We start from the raw sequence: 23,339 nt of genomic DNA on the forward strand, positions 1-23,339 counted from the left end.
GCCTGTACACGTACGGTACGACTCCCCCTCAGCCTCCACTGCAGGACTAGCTAAGTAGCATCCACGAGAAGGCTACTAATAGAACCCAGATAACTAACAAGCCAAGCCAGGTGGTAGAGTAAAGGTGGAGTACTTGTTTCGGAGTGGGCACGACATGGTGATCGGTGATGCCCTCCAGATCTTGTTCTGTGTGGACAAGCCAGCCACCACCTGCACCATCAGGGGCCATGCTGGGACCACGCCACCTCGCCGGACGGCGCGGAGGAGGCCACCGAGATGACGGCCACGATTCACCGCCACCGCCCAGCCCCGTCGGGATCAGCCTATGAGGGAGGGAGAGGGTGAGGGTGAGGGAGAGATAGGAAGAGGGAGAGAGGGTCCGCCGACCACTGACCCTAGGAGATGAAGCGCCACCTTCAGAGCCGCAGCTATAGGCAAATCTGGGCTTTCGTCAAGCAAGGTGAGGAGATCCGGAGGCCGTAGATCCGGAGCGCCATTGCGGATGGGGGAGGAGCTGCGGGGGCAGCGGTCTTCGCTGCGGGGGCAGAGGTCACGAATAGGGAGGCGAGCACGAGCGCGATGGGCATCGCGGACGGGCGGAGCATAGTCGCGAGAGATGGGGTATGGGGCGGCGGATGGATAGGGAGGAGACAGGGGCGGTAGATGGACGAGACGGGCCCACAGAGTGGTTCTGAACTTGACCTCTCAGTTAATTGGGTTTCTTAATTTTTTCGGGTCCGACGAGACGCGTTTTGGTGCAACGCGTCGCTCGTAGCCACACTTCATATGAGTGACGTGTCTATTTAGGAAGAGTCACAGTTAACATGTCTTTAGTGACGCGTTTTGTTTACTAGACACGGGCGACAAAAAATCAGCGATGCACACTACTACACAAAATCTTTTAGACAGCGTTTCACAAATGGGCTCTAAGGCAGTTGGCCTGGTTGTCCGCCTCGGTTATTCGAGGTAGGGCAGTGAGGCTAGCAACTGCCTCGGTTAAGACTTAACCGAGGCGGGCGCTCTAAAAAACCGCCACGGTGTTGACGGTAGTTAACAAACAGTATAAACCATCAATATAACATGCATAAGGGCATAAATATAATCACCAACGAAGGTCTAGGGGTCTAAACTAACGAATTCCACAAGTTTTGGTGAATCTGTATTTTCTATAGGGTTTATGCAGAAAACCGTCAAGGTGGACCTACATGTCAGATTTAATCATGCTTATCCACAGCTAAACCGACCCCAAAAGGTTCCAGAATACTCGAGAGGACTCCACACCGAAGCGAAGGGCGAGACACCACCAGGTGGGGCCAGCCGGCCGACCCCTGGGACCCACCTGTCAGCCCCCCATTGTTATGTCGGTTCTCCACCGCCTCATAGATTGCATCTACGTCATTTATTCAAGTCGGTTTGATCCGAGGGCATGGGATTGACGCTTCAGCCTATATATACCAGCCCCTACCCCCTCCCTCGGGCATTACAGATTGCAGATTGATAAGTCATTTGAGAAGATAGAAACCCTAATCATCCTTGGAGCTCCACCGTATTCTAGGACATATCTAGTTAGGCTAGGTCTAGAGGGAGGCAAGTAGGCTTCGCTTGGATTCCTGATCTTGTCAAGAGCGTGGTTTGGTATAATCTTTGTACCACCTCTCTTTTGTATCTCTCATTACTTTTATATGTTTACTACAATTGTTATGACAACATTGGTATTCACAATATTCATGTTCTTAGTTATAATGTTCATCGTCTACTTTAATTATATACTTAGTATAGCTAGTTTATCATTATGTTTATGCAAAAGTTCATATAGTGCTCGCTCTGGTATACACGGGGTGAGTGGTCGACATTATGTAAGTGTGGTACTTATACGTTGTTTACCTGCGAATACACCCTATATTCTGGGTCATGTGGTAGATCGTGGATATGACACTCCCATTGAGTCCTTTGTAGTCCACTCCGTAAATATAGGTGCAAGTAGGGTCCGATTACGAAGAAAGAACAAGCTATGTTCTTAATCTTCCTTAGTAATATCCCTTATGTGTAGATATAAAGATGACCTTAGCCATGACTATTAGGTGTAATTGCACTAATCAATGTATGCTTTGACTTGTAATTAAGAATGACTTAGGAATTATTCCTCTAATATTCTACTTAACCATCCTAATGCCATAGAAAGGAGTACTCTGAGTGACTTATCATTAATCTATACTTATCATATATAATTTATCTTATGACTTACCCCTGTTGTGAGTAGAATATTGGTTATGGTTCACTTCTCCATCAACAGCATAAGTTATTAATACATGTCCATACCAGACCTTCCCTGTGGTAAAAATATAAATAATGATATCTGAAATACTCTCGGGTAAAGTGCTATAATGGTATATTATTTGTGCGCTTGTAGATTACTTTCATTCATATATATCTATATATATTCTTCCTAGTCACATAAATTAATAAAGAACTACCCTAATAGTTTTACTAGGTAGTACCAACAAGCATTTCTAGCACCAACACTAGGGATGCCAACTTAGTAAAAGATGCTAAGGAATGTAAACAACATAGAATGACTACTTAAAACAACTGACACGTTAATAAATACCAACAAACATTTTTGACGCCATTGTCAGGGAATGTAGCTAGTCAAAGGAAGTATTGATAAACTTATACTTATGTAATCGAAATAACCATTAACCTCTACTCAAACAGGCTTACCCTTATTTGTCTACTTGTGTATCTTATGCAGGGTAATGTATGACCGGTTTTGACCTTCTGACAAACTACGTTGATGATCTAGAAGCATTACTCAAGAGGACTAAGGCTAAACTCAAGGAAGTTTCAGCTTTAGAGTCAGAAGACAACCATATAAGGCAAAGCTTAACACCAGAATTTGAAGCCATGGCTAACAAGACTCTTCATGAATTCTCTGCTCCAACTACAGCAAACATCCGAACAGGACCAACAGTTAATATTGGAGATAATGGATTCGAGCTCAAGCCAGCCCTCAAGAACATGGTGCAAGCAAGCTAGTTTTATGGAAAGGCACATTAAGATGCGAGTGTACATCTCCAACACTTCCTAGAGATATGTAGCACTTTCACCATCAAAGGAGTAACCCAAGATGCCATACTACTTCGCCTCTTCCCATTCTCACTCTTGGGGAAGGCAAAACAATGGTTCTATGCCAACAAAGATAGAAATACTATATGGGATAACTGTCCCACTGCCTTCCTAGCAAAGTTCTTTTCCATAGGCAAGACCAATGCTCTGCGAGGGAGAATCTCAAGCTTTCAGCAACAACATGATGAATTTGTCCCTGAGTCATGGGAACGCTTTCAAGATTACATTGCGTAATGTCCTCATCATGGGATGGACAATTGGCTACTCGTGCAGACTTTCTACCACAGGTTGACCAATAGTACCCGTGAGACTATGGATGCTGCTGCTGGAGGTGCTTTGCTATCACTCACCATACCAGCTCAACAGCTCATGTAGAGAAGATGGCCTCCAACCAAGGTTGGAATGAAAAACGTCTTCAGACCCACAAGAGATGTGGAGGTATGCATCCACTCAAGGAGGTAGACATTCTGTCTGCCAAGATGGATTTGCTGATGAAGAAGCTTGAAGATCGAGCCAATGAGAAGCAAGAAGTCATGCACATTCATGATTCTTGCATGACGTGTGAAGAGTGTGGAAACACTAGGCATTCAGGGAGCAACTGCCCTAGACCCAAGAGGATGTGAACTTTATCAACAACAACTACTCTCATCCTCAATAGAATCAAGGATGGAATCAGCAACAGAGGCCGAACTACCAAGATAACTATCAAGGTAATAATTTTTAATAATTTCAATGAACCACCCTTGAGAGAATTAATTGTTGGCCAATCCAAACTTATGGTGGATTATCTAGAAAGGTAGCTACCAATGATAAAATTCTAGAGAATATAAATAATAAAATGGATAGCTTTGCTTCTACCACCTTCCTGAACTAGTCTGCTTTTCCTCCCAACAAATTTTTTATTGTAGCTTTAGATCTATACTTTTCTACAATTAATTCATAGCTGCAGTTTGTATGGTCCAATTATGGTGAAATTTTTATAGTGGACTAATTATTCTAAGCCCACTATAAAAATTTCACCACACAATTGGACCATAGAAACTGCAGCTATGAATTAATTACAGAAAAGTATAGATATAAAGCTACATCAAAAAATTTATACTAAAGCATACCATATTATATGTTCACTGTGTAGATCTACTTATGTGGAGTCCAACAAAATTAGATTTTTCGATTTTATGATTTTTCTGTGATTTATTATGATTTTTCAAAGATTCTGCCAAAATAAATATAAAAGAAAAAGACAAAACAACCTTTCAAAACTACTTATAACTGGTCGGAGAGGTAAAACGAACAGTTTTAAAAGTTCAGGGACGTGGTTTACCAGGTTTTAGAGTTTAGGGATGAAAACAGACTTTCGTAAAAGTTGAGGGAGGTAACGTGGACTTTTTTCCCTAGAGAATGTTGAATTTGCTAGGCCACCGCCGCCCCACTCGAGAACACTGAATCCAAAGGGCCGCCATGGTGCGCGCTCGCATCTCATCCTTCTTCCTCAGGAATGCCACCAGCTCACCACCACATCTCACACAAGATCCACACATTTCATCGGGATTCAAGACAAGGAGGGGCCTATTGCAGATGCATTAATACTTGACCAAATGCCATCCAGGTCCAGCAATTGCATTTTTGTGGGTCTGCCCTTCTCCGCCTGTCATTTCGGCAACTAGAATTGCATCTGTATTATATTATTACGCATCCATATGAATCTAAGAACAATCAACTGCACTGAATAAATAATCCATATAGTGCAGTGCAGAAGCAGTTGGCCAAATAATCTGTCTGGCCGCAAAACGGGCTGCGTGTCACCTTCAGGGTGAGCTTGTTGGGTCAATTTATCAGATGTCTCCCAAGAGATGAATGAGATCAATTTAGTTTTAGCAATAACGACTAAAACACGGCTGCTAGATATATATAGTCGTTGACCATATTTGTTATAATAGATTCCCTGCAGGTCTAGGACTCTTGGTCAGGATTAAAATACTACTGCTAGAGACATCATGAGATTAAAATTCGGCTGCTAAGGACATCTGTTTAGCATGATTAAGTGCCTCCAGATTGGGCAGGAATACTCACTAGTACACTAGTGCTTTCTCTCGGTGCCATCCTTTTTTTCACTGACGGTTCGGAAAGAGCAGGCGTCACTAGAAATAAAATTGTGGGTCCAGATCATGAACCGTCGGTGTAAATTTATTTTTACTGGCTGTTTTCTTAAGTTTATCGCCAGTAAAAATACATGATTTCTACTGACGGTAGCTTTAAGAAAACAACCAGTAAAAATGTATTTATAGTGGCGGTTCTTATAACCTAGCGTCACTACAAATAGACGCCAAATATTAAAAATTAAATACTAAAATTTGAATTTTTTAAACGACCAAAGATGGAGAAATGACCAAAATAAAAGTTGTAGATCTCGAAAAGTTATAGACTTTGTTGTTTACAACATTTCTAACTGAAGTCATTTGATGTTTCAAAATACTGTTTGAAATTCAATTTTTAAATGGTTGAAGAACTCTGATCTCTCTTTTTAATCTCTGGCTTAAACTTGTAGCTAGTCTTTCTCCCTTGTACTATCTTCAAATTACTAGATTTTTTTTTCTAAAATTTTGTAAAATCATGCTCTATTAATTTATTGGGTTCTTACATCTAATATTTTGGTCATCTTTTCTTATGAACATTTTAAAAATTGAGTTTCAAAAAATGACAACTTCAAATAATATTTTGAAACATCAAATGATTTTAGCTGAAGAAGTCATGAACATAAAAGTTGTAGAACTCATCAAGATCTACAACTTTTATTCTGGTCATTTCTTCATCCGACAAAGTGATATTAAATATTGTTCACAAATGACATATCTCTTATATAGTTTTATGAACTATGTTAGAGATTTATGAATTTATGAACAATGTAGGCTATCACTTTATCGGATGAAGAAATGACCAAAATAAAAGTTATAGACCTTGGTGAGTTCTACAACTTTATTGTTGATGACTTTTGTAGCTGAAATCATTTGCTGTTTCAAAATCTTGTTTGAAGTTCTCATTTTTTGAAATTCAAAATTTGAATTGTTCAGACTAAGTCACATGAAAAGATGACCAAAATTAAAGTTGTAGATCTCGATGATTTCTAGAATTTTGTAGTTGACAATATTTTCATTTGAAATCATTTATCACGGAAAACTACGTTTAATTTTCTTAAATTTGAAATTTGAATTTTTTAAATGATCTCGGATGGAGAAACAACCAAAACAAAAGTTGTAGAACTCGAAAAGTTATGCAACTTTATAGTTGACAACTTTTTCATTTAAAGTCATCTTGTCAAGGAAAACTATATTTAAATTTCTGAAATTTAAAATTTGAATTTTTCAAACGACCTCGGATGGAGAAACAACTAAAATAAAAGTTATAGATCTCGAAAAGTTATGCCGCTTTGTAGTTGAAAACTTTTTAATTTAAAGTCATCTTGTCAAGAAAAATTACGTTCAAATTTCTCAAATTTGAAATTTGAATTTTTCGAACGACCTCAGATGGAGAAACAACCAAAATGAAAGTTGTAGATCTTGAAAAGTTGTGCAACTTTAGAGTTGACAACTTTTTGATTTGAATTCGTTTAGGGTTTCAAACAATCAATTTAAACTCGGTTGAGGATAATGCGAGGAGAAAGAAAATCCATTATAGGCACAAGTGAGTTGTGAGGTGTAGTGGTTAGATGTGTATAGCGCGAAGTGCGCAAAAAATGTCGTGACATGTGAATTCAACGGAGCTTGCGGGTGGCTGACTTGTGGGGGCCTCTCCGGATAAAAAAATTTGCTATTTTTTTAGCCTGATTTGCGATTTTTGAAAATCATATGTAGTGACAGTTTTCTTATGAAAATAGCTAGTGTAAATCATAGCGGCGGTTCTTTAGAAGATGACTGTGAAGTTCACGATTTTCACTGGCCTTTGCCACTGGCGGTACTGATAGACGCCAGTAGAAATAGCTTTGAAACTGTCGGTAGTGAGCTCTGCTGTACTAGTGACTAAAACATCACCTCTAGCCGCCTTTTTTTTGAAAGGAGATTTAGCATCTAGATCTAATTGTATGTCTAACTGTATGCCTAGTTATTATTACCAGACCGGACCGGCGGTTCGACCGCTAAAAGACCGAACCAGAGCCTAGACCGGTCCGGTTCACTTAAAAGATCGTTTGTGCAATCGAACCGCTAAAAACCGGTTGAACCGGCCAGTTTTTTACGGAACTGGTGAACTGGCCGGTTCCATACGAACCGATGAGTTTTTGAGTTTTTCCAAAATTACCCCTCTGTGCACTTAGGACGACCTTATCTAGTTAGGGGCATTATTGGAAATTGGCTCCAATTGCCTCTTTAGGGTTGTTTTGCCACTAGGAGTGGCCGAGTGGGAGGGGAAAACGCCTTTTTGTGTTTTGGGCGGCGGCGCGGCGCTTCTACTCCGTGCAGCGTCTAGCATGCGGTGGCAAGAGCGTCGGCAAGCAGCTACGGGCGGGTCGGCGTGCGGCTGGCGGTAGGCAACGGGCGGTCGCAGTGGCCGCGGCGGGCGGCTACGGCGGGCAACGGGCGGCCACAATGGGTCGAGCTCACGTCGTCCGCAACCAGCAGCGGCGTGCGGCTGCAACCTTGCTGTCTGCTACTCTGCTCTAGGCTCTACCCTCCAGGCCTCTAGGCGCTTCCCTGCTGTTCTCCAGTTCCAGACGACCATGCCAGAACTTCGCGACATGGCTAATAGTGAGCCTAGGTAAAGATCAAATTAGGCATATATGATCTGTCAATGTGAAGATTCATAAATATATGAAGCTCGTGTTCGTGTTAGAGTATATTAGTTATTAGGCATCTCTTTTCTCCAGATTTGATTAATTTAGGATTGATTTCTAAGTTTTCCACGACATGGCTAAAGTAGTAACAGATGAGCTGCATTTCTTATCGGTTATCATGCACTTTTGTTTTGAATCTAAAACTTGTGCAATTAAATTTGTGTTGTTTATTTATCATATGTCAATTATTAATTATAGCAAATATATATATATATACCGGTTCAAAGTAACCGTGGTCGGTTCAATTTGTCTGGTCCAAAATAATTGAACCGGCGGTTCAACCGGTTCTAAACGGTTGGACCAGTGAACCAGTGAACCGACGGCCTCGCCGGTTCAATCTCCGGTCTGGTCCTAATAACTGTGATTGTATGTCTGGTTCTATATGAAAAGAAATGCAACCAAAGGGTTTTATGATTTATTAACACTGAATTCATGCCCGTGAAATATATTCCGGACACGTCTTCTCCACGGTGGTCGACAAGACTCACCATTATGTACATATATACGTGGTTTTCACAATTTTTCTAGACCTTGATGTGATGTAGCCTCCTAAACTATATAGCTTTGACATTGCTTTGGTTTTAATGGCAAGTCATTGTCTCCTGCTCCAGGATGGGCTTTTGTAAAATTAATTGAAGAAGAGTAACTTCAAATCATATATTAGAAGTAGAGTTCACTGGTAGAGCATCCTCGGGCATATGTTTCATGAGAATACATCACACTAAGATACATCCAATAAATTTTAACAAGAGGTGTCTAATGAAGCCTTCGCGTTAATCTTTACAAGATTTGCTATGAAGAAAATATAAAGGTAAACATACATATACCACCTTGCCGATCATGTTCATTAAAAAAATAACACCTGCATTCATGAACGATAAATATATATGTTATGTTTTAGAGATCGTTAAAACAATTTCCTTAATGATTCATTCTAACAATACTAACAAATTATTTTAATATCCTTGACATGTAATTTGTATAAGTTATACTTAAATTATTATATTTATACATTTTAGCAAATATGTTTGACAAGTCTATATTGACAGTGTAACCATTATTGTACATATAATTCCTTGATAAGAAATTAAAAAATTTGGGGTTAGTGCAGATCATAGGTGCCTATATCTTCTACCATTAGGATTCCTTTAGGGTAAACAATCATTATAACACCTAGATATTAATATCCTCTAGAAATTAGCACCACTATCCCGTCCTAGATCTCACTTCAAGCTCAAGCACCAGTCTTATGCAATGTGAAGCTGATTATAAATGATTATTTATGCCATCATAGTTTTTAAATTAAGAGTGTAATCTACGACGTAAAACTCTTATTTTAGAAAGTACAAAAGGAAAGTTCATAATAGAGTTTATAAGGACTAGAGTTTCTAATTTTTTTTTAGAATAAAAAATTTATATAAATTAATAGGTTTCAAATTTAAAAATAAAAAAATAGATTCATTATGTCATAAGAAATAGGCTGCAACTAGTGTCACTATAGTTTAAGCTAATGTCTCAACTAAATTGCATATAAATGTCTGTTTGGCACGGCTCCGCCTACAACAGCAGATTCTACGGAGGAGCTGTACCAAACACTTGTTGAGGAGGATACGTTGTCTAGTGAATTATAGAAGAGCCGGAGCCGTTTTTGGGTGAGGAGCCAGAGCTAAAAAACTGGCTCCTCCCTAGGAGAACTTGAGGAAGAGCCGGAGCTAAACAAAAAGTGGATCCTCCTGATGAGAACTTGTGGAGGAGCCGTGCTTGAACGAACCCTAAAGATACACATAGATGACTTGGTTCAGCACCTAAAGATACACATAGATGACATGCAAAAGGAACGAATTATCGACATGGATGAATACATTTAGTTCAGTAATTGATAAGTTTATCATTACTGGATTGGGACTACAGAGTATCAAATTTACCTCACTACAGGAAACTGGTAATTTACCGAGTGTCGAATACTTTGCTGAGTGCCAAATATCGGGCACTCAGCAAAGACTCAGTTTGCCGAGTGCAGCCGTCGGCAAAATAAAACACTCGGCAAAGGCTATTTTGCCGAGTGCCTAGTACTCGGCAAAATATAGGCACTCGGCAAACCTTAATATGCCGAGTGTCAGGCCCTCGGTAAACTAGAGCACTCGGCAAATATTGTCAGAGCCATAACGGACCCAACGCCATCAACTTTGCCGAGTGCCAGGCGTTAGGCACTCGGCAAATAATTAAGTTTGCCGAGTGCCATGGATTGGCACTCGGCAAATTTTTTTTTGATTTTGGCCACCAATTTTTTTTGGTAGCCCTACAACAGTACCGGGAACCACATATTCAAATTTTGCATATTTTGACTGATTTTTTCTATATTTCATTAGTTTATTCCTTTTTGTTGATTTTTTTTCAAAAAATACGAGTTTGAATTGCAGGTGCATCGAATATTGGATTTGAATGATTCAAAAAATGACATTCATGTTTGTGAGTGTAAGTTTAGGCCAAATCCAGGAACTGACCTGAAATTTCTATCAACTTGCTCATGGGGCAACGCCACCAAATTGCGTGCGAGTTGTTTTTTAATTCCATAAAATGCAAACGAAATCAAAAAAACATGAAACTTGTGGAGATGCCGTGTTATCATATGCGTAGGCTGTGGTAAAAATTTGAGAAAGTTTCGAGCACGTTGTCACGTACCATGCTAACAAACTAGGACATCTCCACATGTCGGATGTCCTGGTTTGTGAGCATGGTACGTGACAACGTGCTCGAAACTTTCTCAAATTTTTACCACAGCCTACGCATACGATAACATGGCATCTCCACAAGTTTCATGTTTTTTCGATTTCATTTGCATTTTATGGAATTAAAAAACAACTCGCACGCAATTTGGCGGTGTTGCCCCATGAGCAAGTTGATAGAAATTTCTGGTCAGTTCCTGGATTTGGCCTAAACTTACACTCACAAACATGAAAGTCATTTTTTGAATCATTCAAATCCAATATTCGATGCACCTGCAGTTCAAACTCGTATTTTTCGAAAAAATCAACAAAATGGAATAAACTAATGAAATATAGAAAAAATCAGTCAAAATGTGCAAAATTTGAATATGTGGTTCCTGGTACTGTTGTAGGGCTACCAAAAAAATTGGTGGCCAAAATCAAAAAAAAATTGCCCGGCAAACTTAATTATTTGCCGAGTGCCTAACGCCTGGCACTCGGCAAAGATTTTTAAATAAAAAAAGGGAATCTTCTTTGCCGAGTGCCATAGATCTTGGCACTCAGCAAAGCTGTAGGCGGTTAAAAAAAATACGTCGGCCTCCCGGCCGACACACTCACACACACCACACACAGCGCCGTCGCCTTGCCTCCCCGCGCCGCACCGCCACGCTCCACCGCCCCGCCCCGCCCCGTGCTGCCCCAGCCATCGCCACCGCCACCCCGCGCGCCCCCGGCCCCTGGCCCCGGCCACCCCGCCACCGCCACCCCACGCGCCCCCGGCCCCCGGCCGCCAGAGGAGGAGGGAGGAGGAGTAGGCCACCGGAGGAGCCCCACCCCACCGCTCGCCTCAACCCGCCGGAGGTGCCCCGCCCTGGCCGCGCCGCCTACCCATGCCCACCGGCTAGCCCGCCCCGAGGAGGAGGAGCACCTCCGCGCCATCTGCCAGCCATCGGAGAAGGAGGAGGACCCCGCGCCACCAGCGAACCCCGTCCACGCTGTTCGCCGTGCCCACCCCCATTCCGAGTAGAAGGTGGGAGAAAGGGAGGAAGAGGAGAAGGGGAACAGGAGAAGAGAGGAGGCCGAGAAGAGAGGAGGAGGAGGTGCCCTGCCCCGGCCCCTTAACGTCGCCTCATCCATGGCCTCCGACGTCCCTCCGACGTCCAGGTATGCCCTTCCCTTGCTTCATGGTGTACAATGCTGGTGAAGGAGGAGGTCTAGGTGGAGGTCGAGGTGGTGGTGGCGTGCAATGGTGGAGGTGTAGGTGTAGGTGGAGGTGTAGAAGGAGGGTAGTGTTTTCATTGAGGTGGTGGTGGTGTGGTCGTTGTGGTGGATGTGGTGGTGTGGTCATGGTCGTTGTGGTGGATGTCATGGTGTGGTCGTGGTCATGGTGGTGGTGGTAGTGTGGTGGTTGTCGTGGTGGTGGTGTGGTCGTGGTGGTGTGGTGGTGGTGGTGGAGGTTGTGGTGGTGGTGGTGTGGTCATGGTTGTGGTGGTGGTGGTTGTGGTGATGGTGGTGTGGTCGTGGTGGTGGAGGTGGTGGTGTGTTGGTGGTGGATTAATATATATCTAGCTATCGGCCATCGTGCCGTATTTGTTCCCTTGATATGTGGTTGTCGGCCATTGTGCCGGTTTTTTCTTGCAGGTTTTGGAAACCTCCCTGTACAGGGGAGGTTCTGCCAAAATTTTCAACTTATAGTATTGTGTTTCTTCTTTTACAGAGAAGAGCACGCCAGAGGGGACTCGGCGACCCCGATCCTCTTCGTCGGTGTTGCGGGTCTGCTTGCATAGCATCGCCTCGTCACTGCCCCGACTCGCCACTGCCCCGCTAGCCTGACTCCACTGCCACCCTAGGTATAAATAAGCCCTCCTCCCTATCATTGTCTTAGATCGCGTAACCCAGTTAGGCGTCTCCCATCCGAAAGAGATATGGTCGTAGGTATGCGGATCTTTGCATATCTATGACCGTATCTGTTTCGGATTGTCCACGTTTTTTGGACAACCCGCGGATGCGTAGATGGGTTAGTTTCCATGGTCTGCTCTAGTCCGAGACCAAGTTTCGGTAGCTCTTCCCTGCTATTCTCTAGATACACACTCTCCCTGCTAGGACGTGTATCGGGAGAACAACGGGGAGGTGCTGCCAAAATTCCATCTTAGATAGGAGTAGAGCATGGAGACTAACCTTATCTACGCATCCGCGGGTGGGATTAGGACCTATCCTTCACCTATTAGATAGTAGGAACGCCGTGTATGTGAAATTGCTGGTTTTATTACTCACTTATATATATGTCAGAGGATGGATAACCGTGACTAGATGTACACGGGCCACGCAGAGATGACCCCAGAATGGATGTGCAATACCTCTGCTTTCTTAGACCATGCATTTGGCCCGACTGCTCAAGGGGCGAGTCGGATGCCATGTCCCTATAGCAAATGTGACAACAGGAAAAGAAAAAAATAGGAAGAAGGTGGGGGAAGATCTTTGCAAGTTTGGATTCATGCCAAACTATACCCGCTGGATCTTCCATGGTGAAGCGGATCGTATGAGAGAGGAGGTGGTGAGACAATGCCTTGAGGATTTTGATGGTGATGCCAGGGTACCAGACATGATGGATGACTTTCATGAGGCACAATTTGGTGAAGGAATGGAGGAGGAACCAGAGGAAACCGCAGAGGCGTTCTATGACATGATGTCTTCGGCACAGCAGCCCCTTCACGAAAAGACCGAGGTTTCGCGACTGGATGACGTTGGACGCCTAATGGGGTTCAAGTCGCAGTATAGCCTGAGTCGAGATGCCTTCGATGCTATGTTGGTAGTTGTTGGGACCCTGCTTCCGGAGGGTCACGTTCTGATGAAGAACATGTACGAGTCACAGAAACTTCTTCGTGCACTGAAGATGCCGTATCAGCAGATCCATGCTTGTCCGAATGGTTGCGTCCTATTTAGGAAACAACACGAGAAAGCAACGCACTGTCCAAAGTGCAAATCCTCTAGGTTTCTAGAGGTAGACTCTAGTGATGGCTAGAAGAAGCAGCTTGATATCCCCAAGAAGGTCCTATGGTACCTTCCTTTCATACTGAGGATCCAACGGCTATTCATGATAGAGGAGTCTGCCAAACAGATGACATGGCACAAAAATGGCAAAAGATACAATTATGAGAAGATGGTACATCCATCCGATGGTGATGCATGGGTCCACTTTGATGGTAAACATCCTAGTAAAGCTGAGGAGGCTCGAAATGTACATGTAGCGCTGGCAACAAACGGGTTCAATCCGTATGGAATGATGGCGGCCCCGTACACTTGTTGGCCCATGTTCGTGATCCCCCTTATTCCTATCGCTCATAATTCCCGAACACCCGGGGAACAATATGGGAGTGTTCATGGAGCCTCTGATTGATGAATTGATCAATGCTTGGGAAAATGGGGTACTGACATATGAGCGAGCTACAAAGAGGAACTTCAAAATGCATGTCTGGTACCAGTACTCCCTATATGACTTCCTAGCGTATGGCATATTCTGCGGGTGGTGTGTTCACGGGAAGTTCCCATGCCCAGTATACAAGGAAGCTGTGAGGTTCAATTGGTTGAAGAAGGGTGGCAAGTTCTCTTCGTTCGACCAACATCGTCGATTCCTCCCTTCTAACCATCCATTGAGACGAGACATCAAGAACTTCACAAAAGGTGTTCAAGTCACTGACCCTGCACCTCAGATGATGACCGGCGTCGAGGTCTGTGCTTAAATAGGGGCTCTCAAAATTGATGACAACAAAGGTGGTTTTATTGGATATGGTTAGGATCACATGTGGACTCATATATCGAGCTTGACTAGGCTCCCCTATTTCAATGACCTCCTTCTTCCACACAACATTGATGTAATGCACACTGAAAAGAATGTCACCGAGGCACTTTGGGCAACACTCATGGACATTCCTAATAAGACAAAGGACAACGTTAAGGCTAGACTGGACCTAGTGACGTTGTGCGATAGACCAAAGCTAGTGATGAAGCCTCCTGCACCTGGCAAGAAATGGAAAAGGCCTCATGCCGATTTCGTCTTGAAAAAGGACAAAAGGAAGGAGGTATTGCGGTGGATCCAGATGTTAATCTTCCCTGATGGGTATGCGGCGAATCTAAGGAGGGGAGTGAACTTGTCTACTATGCGAGTCTTAGGGATGAAGAGTCATGACTACCACATATGGATTGAATGGCTTCTTCCTGCCATGACCCAGGGATATGTCCCTGAGAATGTCTGGCATGTGCTGGTAGAGTTGAGTTATTTCTTTCGTCAGCTTTGTGCCAAGGAGTTATCTCGAGCCGTGGTTGTTGACTTAGAGAAAGTGGCACCTGTGTTGCTCTACAAGTTGGAGAAGATCTTTCCACCCGGCTTCTTCATGCCTATGCAGCATTTGATTTTGCACCTACCGTACGAGGCACGAATGGGGGGTCCCGTGCAGGCCCGTTGGTGCTATCCAATCGAGAGATGTCTAAAGGTTCTTCGCAAAAAGTGTAGAAATAAAGCCAAAATTGAGGCGTCCATGGTAGCGGCATTCATTATGGAGGAGGTGTCAAACTTCACAATAGCATACTATAAGGACAACCTTCCAAGTGTGCACAATCCATCCCCTCGTTACAATGCCGATGAGAGTTCATTGAACCTCAGCCTTTTCAAAGGGCAACTCGGAAGTGCAAGCGCATCGAGCACCAAGACCTTGCAGTATGATGAGTGGCGCACTATAATGTTGTATGTGTTGTTGAACCTTGATGAAGTGAACCCGTATTTGTGGTAAGTTCTCAATGAGCTTGTTACATACGCCGTCACTATCCTCCATCCATCCAACCCCCTTGTCTCTCGTTTTTTTAGGGAATTTCTGGATAAGTACGAGCAAGAGGATTGGGCTCCTTCCCCTCAAGAACAAGACAGCCTTCTCAAAGATGGTGTGCCCGATTTCATTTTTTGGTTTAGTAAGAAGGTACTGTCCAATTTAACTCATTCTGTCTTTGACTCACCACTTTGCTCGTACGAGCGAGTATTGTAACGATCTATCTGGCCTCACCTTGCAGGCCAGCACAGATGCGTAAATGAGTGATGAGTTGAGACAGGTTGCCAATGGCTTCGCCTATATGGTCAAGTCATTTACCGTTTATGATGTGAATGGATATCGCTTTCACACAACAAGACATGAACAAAGTCGCCCAAACCAAAGAACCACGAATACCGGAGTTTGTACGCCTGGCACCGATGACCGTGACTACTACGGCATAGTCGAAGAAATATACGAGCTCAGATTTGTGGGTCGCAAACCTCTTAATCCAGTCATATTCAAATGCCATTGGTTCGATCCTGATGTAATGAGAATGACCCCTGAGCTTGGGCAAGTCAAAATTCGGCAGGATTCCATCTATCGAGGCGACGATGTCTATATTGTGGCTCAACAGGCCACGCAAGTTTATTATCTCCCATGGGTGTGCCAAAAAGACCCTAATCTTATGGGCTGGTACCTTGTGCACAAGGTATCGCCGCACAGTAAAGTGTCTGTCCCGAACGATGAGGATTACAACTTTGACCCAAACACATACGATGGAGAGTTCTATCAACCAGAGGGGCTAGAAGGGAGGTTTGACATAGACATGTCTTCGCTGATGTCCATGGAAGTAGACAATGACATTGATGAGGACGATGGAGATGAGGTGCAAAATGCCAACGACTTACAAATGCTTGAGCGATTATGTTTAGGCGATGACAATGGTGACAACGTTGGAGATGAGGCCGATTTTTTCGACAATATTGATAGTGATGCCGATGACAATGAGGGAGATGATGACAACGAGGGAGATGATGATGAGGGAGATTATTTCTAATTCATGTAATACTATATTATTATTATTAATTTGCAATTATGTTTTGTTCATTTTCCATCTCTTTATAAGGACTTACAAATTCATTTTGCATCTTTGTAATTGCAGGAACTCGACAAAATGCCTAGGGGAAGGCAGAGGCGTCTCCACTCGCTCTACGCGACACCCCCCGCTCAGGAGGATGAGGAGCCACCGGTGGAGACGTCGACGAGGAGGACTAGGACCGGCCGCCCCCGTGGCCATCTGAGGACGAGGCCTACACCTCGCGCCCCATCGCCCGAGGAGGACCAGGTGGTGGCCTCTGGGGACGAGGGCGACCAGGGGGCGGCCGCGGGGGACAAGGATGACCAGGCGGCAACAGTAGGGGGTTCCGCTTCGTCTGGCCACGAGGAGGCGGTGATAGCAGGGGGTTCCTGTTCCTCTGGTGGGTCGACCATCTACTTGCGCGGGCCGTCGACCCTCCCACGGAGGCCGATCCTAGTTCACCAGCGCCCGGTGATTCGACCCATGGGCGACGGGTATGTAACCATTCATGTTTTCTCTACTTGTTCATATGACATGTTGACAATCAAAATGGAGACTAATAATTCTTCTTAATGACTCGTGCAGCAACTGGGAAGTTGTGTCCAGAGCCGGCTAGGTACGCCAGATCAATGGCATCCTGAGCCTTCTGATTCGGGAGCACTACCCTGGCATGGTCACCGTCGCAGGCACCAACGGCAATGTGACTGTGCCGCCCTGGATGTGGGACCACTTTGCCCTTGCCACGGACAACGTCGCAGGCACCAAGGCGGCACGGATTAAGCAGGAGCACTGGGTAAGTCTTCATCGCACTACATTGGTCAATTTATTGTATTCATTGGTCGTTCTTAAAATAATGAAATGATACATGATGCATGTATGCAGGACTTCTTCAGGTGTGCCCCGGGGTACGAGGGCCGAGCAGAGTGAGTGCAGGACAAGGTCTGCAGGAACCGACTCTCAGACCTGTACCACGAGACGCGGCTCCAGTGCATCATCAACTACAATGGGAATGTCCTTGGTGAGGTGGTGAGGAAGTAGGCGGCCAGGACCATGACGCTCACCAAGGAGCAGTACCTCCAGGTTAGTATGAAACATTAACACTAATTCCTTCCATGAAGAATAGGTAGGCTTCATTTTATCTTTTGACATGTTATATACTTGATGGTCCTGATTGGTGCGCCAAGGACCGCGCCTGCTGGGCGGCCATTATCGATAGGTGGTGCTCGAATGAGTGGATGGAAAAGCACAACATCCGTCGGGATTGCCGCCTGCAGATGGGTGGTGTGCCACACCACCAAGGCAACCGCCACCTCGGCGCGTACACCTAGACATGGGTAATGCTCTTTATATTTATTTCTTTATTCATTCAAACGCTCAATTCTCATTACTTGTAATCATCTTGGTGTTTTCCTCGTAGTCCCAGTCACATGGTGGCCAGGAGTGCAACGAGTTCATGGCGTACGCCCTGGCACACAAGGGCAAGGCGATAGCCCCGGACCTCACCTACAACCCGGAGGACCTACCCGAGGCGTACACCAACACGAGCATCCACAGCAAGCTCAGCAAGTACTCCTCAGCGGCTCGCACGCACCATGGGGAGGACTTCGATCCGACCTCCTAGCCCCTGGATGCAGACCTCGTGATGAGGCTTGGAGGAGGGAAGCAGCACGGCCGGTACTAGATGGCGGACAGCCAAGTTGACACGGCCTCTACTCCCACCCTCTCCCAGATTCGAGCAAGGAGCACGAGCTCCTCCCTCCCTATACGACCTCGGCAGCATAGTGCACAGGAGCAGGTGGTGGAACTCCAGGTTAGTCCTGTTTTATTCGTCGTTCATTGCTTTTACATATATCTTGCCTTTGCATTGTTGAAACATTGCAGGCGAAATATTGCAGGCCGAGGTGCAGAGGCTGGAGGCTAGGCACTCGGCTGAGCAGGCGGAGCAAGAGCGAAGGAGGGAGGCCGAGGAGAAGAGGCTGCAGGACCTTTACGCGTTCATGGCGAACCTTCAGGCCACGATGGGTATAGCCGTGCCACCTTCGCTCCTCGCTCCAGTGGTTCGTACTCCTGATCCTAGTTCGGTGAGTATGGTTGTTTATTGCTTTAGCTTGTGCGACCCTCCTGCAGAAACTCATGAATACGCTTTTCCTTTGAGCAACCACCGTCCGCGGGTTCAAACCCGACTCCTCAAGGGCACCACTCGACGCATCCAAGTGAACTTGGCCCTTCTCCACAGTTCGGGTGGCCAGCTGGCCCTCCTCCACAGCCCGGGGGGCTAGGTGGCCCTTCTTCACACTCCGGGTGGCAAGGGTGGCAGTAGGTACCTTGGATTGGTCTCTTTTCTTATGTTTCATGGACTTAGACTTGTGTTGGATCCTGTGATGGATATTGTGATGGTTGTGTTGGATGTGGATGTGATATACATTGTGATCTATATCGTGTATGTGATGGATATTGCTATGGACGAGGCATTTATGTGATATATATTGTGATTCTGGGCATGTGATGGTTGTGAATATGTGATTTGTTTGTCTGTAAAGATGGGAAGCAAAAAAGCACTCGGCAAAACTGGGCAAAACCGGCTCAGGTCCCAGATTTGCCGAGTGCTATAGTCATGGCACTCGGCAAAACTGGGCACTTTGCCGAGTGCCTCGTCCAAAGCACTCGGCAAAACTGGGCACTTTGCCGAGTGCCTCGTCCATAGCACTCGGCAAAACTGGGCACTTTGCCGAGTGCCGACGCTGTGGCACTCGGCAAAGAATTTTTTAGAAAAAAATAAAAAAATATTTTGCCGAGTGCCCGACACGTCACAACTCAGCAAAGGGGACGTTAGACGGGCGGTCTCCGTTAGGTCAACTTTTCTTTGCCGAGTGCTGACGTGGCACTCGGCAAAGAACCCGTGTCCAGTAGTGCCTATTGTATTAAAAAATAAACAAAGAAAAAACATGCAATTTATTATAAGTAATTTTTATGTAACTAATTTTGGTTCTAGCGCATGCGAGACGGCGGTTGACGAACTAGCATGCTAATAATGCATTGTACAGTATGTAGACTGTGGTTAGGTCCTTTTTTTGTTCCATCTCTTACTATAACATAGTAGATATAAGTAGAATAAAAAATGCACAAAATAGCGGAGCTACTTTTTATTATCTAAATAATGATAATGATTACAATAACATAGAACTCTCATATATATATAAAGTTGAGATCAAGCGTAATAGTTTGATAGATAAAAACATATCAAAAGTCAATCAAAATTATGATTCCTCCCTCTCTTTTCCTTTCCTGGTTGGACAACATATGGATCACACAAAGCCTAGGATAACAAATACTAAATCCGTTTCAAGTTATAATTCATTTGACTTTTTTGACCACAAGTTTGACCACTCGTCTTACTCAAAAATTTGTGTAAAATATCACTTGTTTTGTTGTGGCTTGCTTTATTAACAAAAGTTCTTTAAGAATAACTTAAATTTGACTATGTTTGCACAATTTTTTTGAAAAAGATGAGTGGTCAAATTTGGCATAAAAAAGTCAAACGAATTATAATTTGGAACAGAGCGAGTAGTTAATTTCTGTAAGTAACTCTCCTTAAAGTTCAGAAGCTGCAGTAGGGCAGTTGAACTGGATCTATTGGAGCAGGTATCTATTTTACCATAGTTTTATATATCCTATAAAATAACTAGATACACCTCTATAAGTAAAAATCATCTCGTATGCTAATGACCTTAAGCATCCAGCATGGAGATAAGCGGACTCGCCCTCGTCTTCCTGTTTCCCTTTTCACTGCTGATCATTGTGTCATCATACAGGCACAGATCGAGAGCAAACTCCAAGAAAAGATGACAACCGGGTCCATGGTCCATCCCCTTCGTGGGTACCATCCACCACATGATCACCTCGCAGCCACAGGCCGCCCTCGGGGACCTCGCCGAGAAGCATGGGCCGGTGATGTACCTGCTATTGGATTGATCTCCCAGCCAATAAGCCCAATGGCCTATTGGGCCTTGGTCACGCGTCTTGATCGGGGGCGCCCAACCCTACATGGTTGGTGGGCCCCCGTCGCACTGCACTATATAAAGTGGTGGGGGCCGGCGGATCAACATACGAGGTTCACCGTGAGCCAATCCACCCCACCAACAAACCCTAAGTCCGATCTAGCAAGGGTGCACAGCCAGCGACGGGAAGACGCCACCGTCATCACCGCCGGCCTCACTGCACCCCACCGCGTCGCCAGACTTCATCGACTCTTCCCCAACCATCACTGCTCGTGTGCAGACTGCACCAGCCAACCCGATGGAGGCCTCTGGATCTACTCCTTCCGTGGTGTCAGGTCATAAGACCTAAACTACCCCTCTCTATTTTTCTCTGGTAGTACTAGAACTAGTTCTAGGTCTTTGATCTATCATGCACCCCGGTTAGATCCCTACCTAGACGATCCGAATAGCTTTTTACATTGGTACCAGAGCTTGGTTTCTAGGGTTTTGATCTAGAATGGGTGAACCGTTTAGAAAGAGAAAGAAGTAGATCGATTTGAATTTGGATTCGGATGGAAGAACTCTAACCCTAACCCTAGATCGGGTTCGGGGAAAAGTGAAATCCAGTGCGGATCTAAAAGAAGAAGGGGGCTTCGGCCGACAAAGGGTTCGGTTCAACCCTAACTTCGATCCTTTCAGATCTGAGAAAAGAATAGGGTTCGGATGAACCCTAACCCTAACTAGGTTAAAGAAGCATGGCTCGTGTTCATGTCAAAACCGAAACTCAAACCCGTGGAGAAATCACGGGAAGATAAACAGTGAAATCCCAATCCCTAACCCTAACACTAATCGGGAAATCGGATGAAATCCGAGCACAAGAACCAAAGAAACCGAAAGGGGAGGGTCGGATTCTGAACCCTAGATCTAAATCCTTGTTCGGATAAGAGAAAAGCAGACCCAAATCTGAAAAGGGGAAAGGGGATAATCTTGGAGAACTCGAATCAAACAAAAAAAACACGAATCAGGTTCAACCGAACCCTAACCCTAGATCCCCTTTTCGGGTGAACGAGTGAAAAGAAAAGAAAGAAGATAGAAATCGAATCCGAAGGGAGAAGAAAGTCTACCTCGCCGCGCGTTGGATGTCCCTTCGCCGGCGCGGGAGAAGATGCCGAGCCAGGGAGCTGGCTCTCCGGGCTTGGCCAAGGGGGCGCCGCAGCTAGGCCGCTCGACGGCGGCGTGCTCACCCATTGGGGAGCACGCACACCGGCGAGGGGGGCGGCGACAGCGCCATGGTCACTGCTCGCTCTCGGTCGGTATCCTCTCGGTGGCTGTGGGTGCGCTGAGAGAGAAGAGAGCGTCGTAGACAGAGAAGAGGAAAGAGCCGAATGACTCTAGGGTTTGGAGGGCGTGGCCGCGGGTCGGGTTTTGTTCTCCCTATCCGCACACGCGACCGTCCGATCAGAACGAACGACGCAGATCAATCGGGCCGCCTTTCGGCCTAGGCGGGCGAGGGCGTGAGGCCACTTTCCTGGCCCAGGCCCAGGTTGTGGCCTGGGCACGGGTGAGCGCGCGGGAAGGGCGCGTGCGGCTGTGGGCCGTGGGCCGTTTCAGGCCAAAACAGTAAAGAGCAAGAGCCCACTTTCGTTTTTTTATTTTTTCTGGAAAATTGAATATGCAAATTGGCTCAAAAGAAAAATAGAAAAGTAATTTGTCCCTGTCGGTAAAATTCAAGAAATTGAGTAAGTACATTCTCCAGTGATTTTGAACAGACGTGATATTTAACTGGAGAAAAGGAAAGTTTTTCCAATAAATGTTTATTTCCTTGAAATTGATTAATGGATTAAAGGAAATAGAAAAAGCAATTTTCCCCGTGGGTAAAATTCAAGGAAAAGAGAGTTTTTCCACAGCCAAAGAAATTGTTTATTCTCCGATTAATTTGTACCAACGTGATATTTAATTAGAGAAAAAGAAAGTTTTTCCGCTGCTAAAGAAATTGTTCATTCTCCAGTTATTTTGAACCAATGTGGTATTTAATTGGAGAAAAAGAGTTTTGATATGATTATGATGTTGTTATTTTCTGACCAATGTTGTTAATAACAATATCATAATTTTAATGATTTATGCATTGATTCTACTTCTGCCCAACGGTGACGTAGAATTAGTGTATAAGAAAAGTTGATAATGTTAATGATTTATGCATTATTTCTACTTCTGCCCAACGGTGATGTAGAATTAGTGTATAAGAAAAGTTGATAATGTTAATGATTTATGCATTAATTCTATTTCTGCCCAACGGTGATGTAGAATTAGTGTATAAGAATAATTGTATGTTTTGATTTTGACCAACGTTGGAATCAAGGCATACAAATGGTGTTATTTTTATGTTAAGAAAAGTTTTGACCTAGTTTTCATCTTGTCTAAGGTGGACTAGATAGTCACCTCACCGTGTTCTACTGAGTTTGTGGCACCGGTGAGGGAGACAAAAGAGAATGATGCCACTTCGGCAACTAAAGAGAGGGATTTTGAATCCCAAAAGATATCCTATGACTCCTTGGGCATAGGAAATGAATCACTACCAACAAGAAAAAGTTTGACTATGATAAAGAACATGATTGAGCTTGCAATTGTGGGCTCAATCTCAGAGTGTGACACGGTCACCGAGTACCTCGATAGAATAAAGAGTCAGTTCACTGGCTCTTCAAAGACATATGTAACCCAGCTGATCAAGCAGCTGGTCACAGAAAGGTACTCTGGTGGTGGCAGTGGCATTAGAGAGCACATACTGAGAATGAGCAATTTAGCATCTAAGCTTAAACCAATGGATTT

At 44.6% G+C, this 23,339-nt stretch overlaps 1 non-coding gene across 1 annotated transcript; it reads right to left on the bottom strand.

Annotated features, from left to right (window-relative positions):
• Positions 1–3,268: 3,268 nt before the first annotated feature.
• LOC136490328 (small nucleolar RNA R71) lies at positions 3,269–3,377 on the bottom strand. Its single transcript, XR_010767616.1, has one exon. It is a non-coding gene; the product is annotated as a small nucleolar RNA R71 (small nucleolar RNA).
• Between the last annotated feature and the right edge of the window lie 19,962 nt (positions 3,378–23,339).

Source organism: Miscanthus floridulus, chromosome 10, assembly GCF_019320115.1.
Source record: "Miscanthus floridulus cultivar M001 chromosome 10, ASM1932011v1, whole genome shotgun sequence".
In the NCBI taxonomy this organism is placed as follows: Eukaryota; Viridiplantae; Streptophyta; class Magnoliopsida; order Poales; family Poaceae; genus Miscanthus; species Miscanthus floridulus.